Source organism: Bison bison, unplaced genomic scaffold, assembly GCF_000754665.1.
Source record: "Bison bison bison isolate TAMUID 2011002044 unplaced genomic scaffold, Bison_UMD1.0 scf7180017864210, whole genome shotgun sequence".
NCBI classification, from domain to species: domain Eukaryota; kingdom Metazoa; phylum Chordata; class Mammalia; order Artiodactyla; family Bovidae; genus Bison; species Bison bison.
The window spans coordinates 601,697-609,006 of record NW_011494782.1 but is presented as its reverse complement, the minus strand read 5'-3'; the positions used below and the strand labels follow the sequence as shown (position 1 = coordinate 609,006).

The 7,310-nt window shown below is 37.6% G+C and overlaps 1 pseudogene; it reads right to left on the bottom strand.

Moving 5' to 3' along the window:
- Positions 1 to 2,799: 2,799 nt before the first annotated feature.
- On the bottom strand, positions 2,800 to 4,496 carry LOC104992092 (annotated as a pseudogene).
- Between the last annotated feature and the right edge of the window lie 2,814 nt (positions 4,497 to 7,310).

The window sequence follows — 7,310 nt, the reverse complement described above, 5'->3', positions numbered from 1 at the left end:
CAATATACAGCCTTGACATACTTCTTTCCCAATTTGGGAAATAAAGCAGAAGTTGATATTTTTCTGGAACTCTCTTGCTTTTTCGAAGATCCAATAAATGTTGGCAATTTGATCTCTGGTTCCTCTGCCTTTTCTAAATACAACTTGAACATCTGGAATTTCATGGTTCATGTACTGTTGAAGCCTGCCTATGAGAATTTTGAGTATTACTTTACTAGCGTGTGACATGAGTGCAATTGTGCTGCAGTTTAAGCATTCTTTGGCATTGCCTTTCTTTGGGATTGGAATGAAAACTGACCTTTTCCAGTCCTGTGGCCATTGATGGGTTTTCCAAATTTGCTGACATACTGAGTGCAGCACTTTCACAGCATCATCTTTTAGGATTTGAAATAGCTCAACTGGAATTCTATCACGTCCACTATTTTTGTTCATAGTGATGCTTCCTGAGACCCACTTGACTTTGCATTCCAGGATGTCTGGCTCTAGTTGAGTGACCACACCACTGTGATGATAATCTGGGCTGTGAAGATCTGTGTATTCTTGCCACCTTATCTTACTATCTTCTACAAAAGTAAAAAGACAGGAAGAAAATATGACTTCATATATTTTGGTATCCCATTCTATCTAATATACTATAAGTAAAAATAACATTATTTAATATTTCCAATATTATTTAACTTCAAAGAAGTGGCTATTTTGCACATAGATTCCTTTATCCCAATACATGAAAAGGCAGCAACAAATAAGATAAACCAAACAGAGGAGCCAGGTGGGCTATAGTCCATGGGATCACAAAGAGTTGGACATGACTGAGCAACTAACACAGACTTGTTCAGATACAAAATAAAAAGAGAAGGACTTACGCTACCTTAAACTCACCTTTCAAAGTGTACAAAAATCATTCTTATGTAAGGTAACCCACTAGCTTCATCTGTCCATGGGATTATCCAGGCAAGAATATTGGACTGGATTGCCATTTCATTTTCCAGGGGATCTTCCCAACCAAGCGACCGAACCCAGATCTCCCTCATGGCTAGCAGATTCTTTACCATCTGAGCCACCAGGGAAACTCTGTAAGATAACAGATAGCACTCAAATATAATTTAAAAGCTTTTTCTGGTTAAAATTATAGAGATTATCTATCATTTGCATAGCAAAAAGAGAGAAACAGAGAAAATTTAAGGAAGAACATGATTGCCTTAATACTAAGGGCTCCAAATTACAGAGATAATGCAGGCTGTGCATATCAGGGCAGTCTAACCAATTGTTTGCTGTCAGCTAAGCACTATAAATCAATACAAGGACCAAAGGCTCTGCCAACAACAAATATAAAGGAAAAATAGCAACATAATTTCTGTGAAACAGAATTATCTACAGAAACATCAATGTTCAATTATATATAGAATATTATAAGTTACTTAGAGTAAAAATGGCCAATAAGAACTGAAATGGAATAAGGAATAGTATCAGATCTTATAGATATTCCAATAGGAGAGGATGCAATATACAGTCAGACCCAATGGAAATATACAAACATCCTTAGAATGACTTCATGATTCAAGTTGCCTTTGAGTGTGTGAACAGGTTCATCCTATATCAAAATAAATGTCTTTATGATCTACTTCCTGGCTTTAGGTTTAGCCAGGAATCAAACCCAGGTCCCCTGGATTGCAGGTAGATCCTTTACAGTTTGAGCCATCAGGGAAGCCCCACTTTGGAAGTATCCATGCAGGACTTCACACAAGCACACAAATGCACACAAGCACTAGTTTAGCTAAATAAATGTAAACTATGGTACATACATACAGTGAACTATTATGAGCCTGTTAAAATAGATAAGAAAAATAATTGCTAAAAGCTAATATGGGGTGATTCTCTGAATATATTGCTAAGTAAGAAAGCAATGTGAAGAAGAATAGAAATGTTCATCCATTGCTGGTAGGAATACAAAAATGGTACATCCACTTTGGATAATATTTTAGAATTTTCTTACATAACTAAACATAGGCTTCACAGGTGGCAGGGTGATAAAGAATTCACCTGCCAATGCAAGAGACTCGAGTTCAATCCTTGGGTTGAGAAGATCCCCTGGAGGAGGAAATGGCAACCCACTCCACCATTCTTGCCTGGAAAATTCCATGGACAGAAGAGTCTGGTGGGCTACACAGCCCATAGGGTCACAAAGAGCTCGTGCACAAAACAAAGCATACTCTTACCATATAGTCCAGCAATCACCCTCTTAGGTATTTAGCTAAAGTAGGAAATGAACTATGGTGTTGGAGAAGACTCTTGAGAGTCCCTTGTATTGCAAGGAGATCCAACCAGTCCATCCTAAAGGAGATCATTCCTGGGTGTTCATTGGAAGGAATGATGCTAAAAGCTGAAACTCCAATACTTTGGCCACCTGATGCAGAGAGCTGACTCATTTGAAAAGACCCTGATGTTGGGAAAGATTGAGGGCAGGAGGAGAAGGGGATGACAGAGGATGAGATGGTTGGATGGCATCACCAACTCAATGGACATGGGTTTGGGTGGACTCCAGGAGTTGGTGATGGACAAGGAGGCCTGGCGTGCTGCTGTTCATGGGGTCACAAAGAGTGACACGACTGAGCAACTGAACTAAACTGAGGAAATGAATGTGCAATCTAAATGACAAAAAACTGAAGAGACATAACAAAATAGAAGCAGTCGTAGATACAGAGAAAAAAACATGTGCTTACCATGATGCTTGGTGGGAGCGAGGAAAGAAACAAGCAAGGGACATTAAGAGGTATCGATTTCCACTGCAAAACAAATAAGTCACAAGTATAAAACAATAATGTGGAGAATACAGTCCAGAATGAAGTAATAATATCTTTGTGGTGACATAACATAACTAGGCTTATGTTGGTGGTCATTTAGACAGTGCATAGAAAATAACACCATGCTGTATGTATGGGAAGCCAGCGAGGGTAAAATAAAAGTGTTTAATAGTTCACTATCACAAAGGTCTAGTGGGGAGATGGAAAAACTATTTCCAATTAAGTGACCGAAGCAATTTGTGCATTTAAGAGGTGGATCTTTATGATTTTCCTATTTTACAATCTCGTTCTTGTAAAGTATAGCAGCAGGAATCTGAAAAGTGATGCATAACGCTTTGTTATTAGGGGCCACATTTTTTACTAAGTGAACTGAACTGCATGCTTCCTAGGAGATGCCTAATACAGTTTCAGCTCGTTGCTGAACCTCCTTATTTGGATTAGCTAAAGTTGTAACAGTGCACAATAGGAAGGAGCTCACTGCCACATGGCTGCCATCTAAGAGTGCTTTAAAAGTGGTGAGAAACTCAGTAGCCTTTGCTGTCAAGTTCATGACAATGCGCACAGAGTGTTTTCTTCCTTTTGACAGTGGCCCCAGCTGCTGCATTAACTCTTCTCTGATTGGTCCTTGCAGGAAATCTTTCCCATCCAACTTAAAGACTTTTACCATTTGGTGCATTTTAACTAATTTACAATTGTGCAGTAGCCATTTATAGGATTTAGGATTAACATCACTAGCAAACACAGTGAAGTTTTTCTTTGCTGCTGGAATGGCCAAGGGCCCAGTCCTAGCAAAAACATCAAATAGGACATCCCCAGATTTGAGAAGTTCTGTGATATGATTGTGTTCTGTGGAGAGACAAGGATTCCAGTAGACTTTTGAAAAATCAAATTCATAGGTGTAATTGTTTTCTCAAACCTTGGTCACCATATTCTCCTCTCCAGATACTGAAATTTGGAAATTTCAGTATTATCAGTATTATTGATTTTATTTACTGCTGATGTGATTCCTGGATTTTTGCCAATCATAACTTGGCCAATTAAATGCTTGTAAGGTGGTTGGTGAACTCAAAGTTTCAGGTGGGCAGTGTGCCCGACTCTGCTAAACCCTGAGGTCACATCTTGACCTTCAGGAAGCACAGCTCTCAAGATTTCTTCAGACTTAAAGTTTCCATAAGCTAGTTCCAAATTATATTTCAATATCTGTGGATTGACATTAAGATGCTTTAAAATACTGAGTTATTCTTCCTCAAAGGAATCAGTGGTAAACATTTTATAGGGATCCAACATAAATAGTCTACCTTCTTCATCTTCTGGATCTTCAATCACACATTTTAGGCCTGGATCCTGCAGTGTTGTCCTTTCAAGGGATCACAACACTTTATTGAGTATTTCTTTCCTCTCTTTAAGCTCAGGGATGACGTCTGTCTTTTTAAAAGCTGTTCTATCAGGTTCTGTCATTCCTTGAACACCAGAGGGTGGGGAAAACAATTCAGAGTCTCTGTGATTTGTTTCTATTTCAGGCATGGTTGAGAATCTTTCTCTTTGATCCAACAAGAAAATACCAGGTGCTCTGCTAAGCTTCTGTATCAGTGATGCCCAAGGGGGTAGAATCAGTGATGCTTACTCAGTCATTCTTCAGCTTTCCACTTTGAGAAGTCTTCTTAAGAATCCACATTGCTTCAATAAGCTCCTCATTCTCTGGTACAGCTCTGATCTTCATGTTGTATAATAAGAACTAATACAGTGTGGTAGGTCAATTATACTTCAAGACAAACAACAAGGCATACAAACAAACTCATGGAAAAAGAGATCAGATTTTTCATTACCAGAGACAGAGGGTGAAGGAAGGGGAATTGGATGAAGAAGGTCGAAAAGAGCTACAAAGGTAGACTTGATTAAGCTTGGTGAGAAAGGCTTGCAGAAAGTTGAGATAGGCCTGGGTAAGCATCTTGTGCCTAAAAATTAGCCAAGGTGTGATTACAAAAGAAGAATTCTTGAGTAAAATTAAAAGTGCTACCCCAGCGTACACATGTGAATGATAAGACAAGGAAATGGATTGTTGAAATGGAGACATTTTAGTGGTCTGGATGTAGGATCAAATCCATCAAAACATTTCCTTAAACCAAAAGTGAATCCAGAGCAAGGCACTAACTTTCTTCAATTCTGTGAAGGCTGAGAGATATGAGGAAGGTACAGAAGAAAAGTTTGAAGCTAGAAGATGTTTATTCATGAGGTTTAAGGAAAAAAGTTATTTCCATAATATCTTGTGCAATGTGAAGCAGCAAGTGCTGATGTAGAACTGCAGCAAGTTATCCAGAAGATCTAGATAAAATAATAAATGAAGTTGCTATACTAAACAGCAGAGAAGGAAATGGCAACCCACTCCAGTGTTCTTGCCTGGAGAATCCCAGGGACGGGGGAGCCTGGTGGGCTGCCGTCTATGGGGTCGCACAGAGTCGGACATGACTGAAGAGACTTAGCATAGCATGCATACTAAACAGCAGATTTTTAGTGCAGACAAAGCAGATTTATATTGAAAGAGGATGCCATCTAAGACCCTCATAGCTAGTAAAGAGAAGTCAGTGCCTGGCTTAAACATTTCACAGAACAGAGTGACACTCTTTTTAGGGCCTGATGTAATTGATGACTTAAAGATGAGGCTGATGCTCTTTTACCATCTAGAAAATCTTAGGATCCTTAAGAATTATGCTAGATTTACTCTCCTATGCTCTGCAAATGGAAAAGCAAAGCCTGGATTACAACACATCTGTTCACAACATGGCTTACTGAATAGTTTAAGCCCACTGTAAAGAACTAATAAAAAAATAATAATAAAAATCCTTTCAAAGTAATACTGTTCATTGACAGTGTACCTGGTAAACCAAGAATTCTGATGGAGATGTGCAATAAGATTCATGTTCCTTTCATGCCCACTGACATAAATTCATTTGCAACTCATGGATCAAGAATTAAGATCAAATTTCAAAGTTTTAATTTCAAGGGTTATATTTCATAAGGCTATAGCTGCCACAGATATAGTGATTTATCTAATAGATCCGGACAAATTAAATTAAATGGTAAAGATTCATCATCCTAGATACCCTTAAAAATATTTGTGATTCAGAGGAAGAGGTCAAATATAAATATTAAAATGAGCTTTGAAGAAGTTGATTCCAATCTTGATGATTTGGAGGGGTTCAAAACTTCAGTGGAGAAAGTAACTGCAGATTCAGTGGAAATAGCAAGAGAAGTGGGATAAGAAATAAATCCAAAAGGTGTGTGAGTTGCACAATCTCATAAGAAATACTTGAAGGGATGAGAATGTGCTTCATATGCATGAGGAAATAAAGTGATTTTTTGAGATGAAAACTACTGCTGGTGAAGATTCTGTGAAGATCATTGAAATGACAACAGGATTGAGAATACTACATACATTTAATTGATAAAGAAGTGACAAAGTTTGAAGAGATGACTCCAATTCTGAAAGAAATTCCACTGTGGGTAAAATGCTATCAAACAGCATTGCATATTACAGAAAAAATCCTCCGTAAAAGGAAGGATCAATCACTGTGACAACTCTCAGTCTAATTTTAAGAAATTGCCAGAACCACCCCAACTTCAGCAACACCACTCTGATCAGATAGCAGTCATCAACATCAAGACAAGACCTTCCTCCAACAAAATGTTTTAACTCCTTGAAGACTCAGATGTTAGTTAACATTTTTAGCAATAAGATTTTGTAATTATGTACATTGTTTTAAACATATATTGTTATTTCATATTTAATGGATTGGTGTATAAACAACTTTTTTATATACTAGGAAATCAAAAAATGTATGTGACTTGCTTTACTACAACTTTCATTTGTTGCAGTAGACTGGAACTGAATCTGCAATGTTTCCAAGGTGTGCCTGTACCAAATTAATAACAAATACCTGAGAAGGAAAAAGTATAGCTAATCAAATAATTTTCAATAATCCAAGTAAATACATACACTGCTTGTAAAAGTTTGAAAGAGCTACAATGAAATTTGAACATTACTTAGTAGTTTCAAAAATTTTAAATGTATGTATTTATCAATTTCATAACTTTCATATATATTGTAGTACTGAGTAAATGAGTAAATACACTGGTAGAGCTGACAGCCAGAATTCTAAACATGGGAGAAAAGTGAAAGTGTTAGTTGTGTCCATCTCTTTGCGACCCTATGAACTATTGCCCACCAGGCTTCTCTGTCCATGGGATTCTCCTGGCACGAACACTGGAGTGGGCATCCATTTCCTTCTTCAGAGGATCTTCTCAACTTAGGGATCAAACCTGTGTATCCTGCATTGCAGGCAAATTCTTTAACATCTGAGCCACCAAGGAAGCAAATAAGGGAGAAAGAGATACAAAGTGTAATGGGAGAATTACAAGGGAAAGCCTTTTGGTATTGGGATGGAATTTGAGATTTCAATATAAATCTATAAATTATGAATTTATAATAAAACCTCAAATTCCAAATTTTAT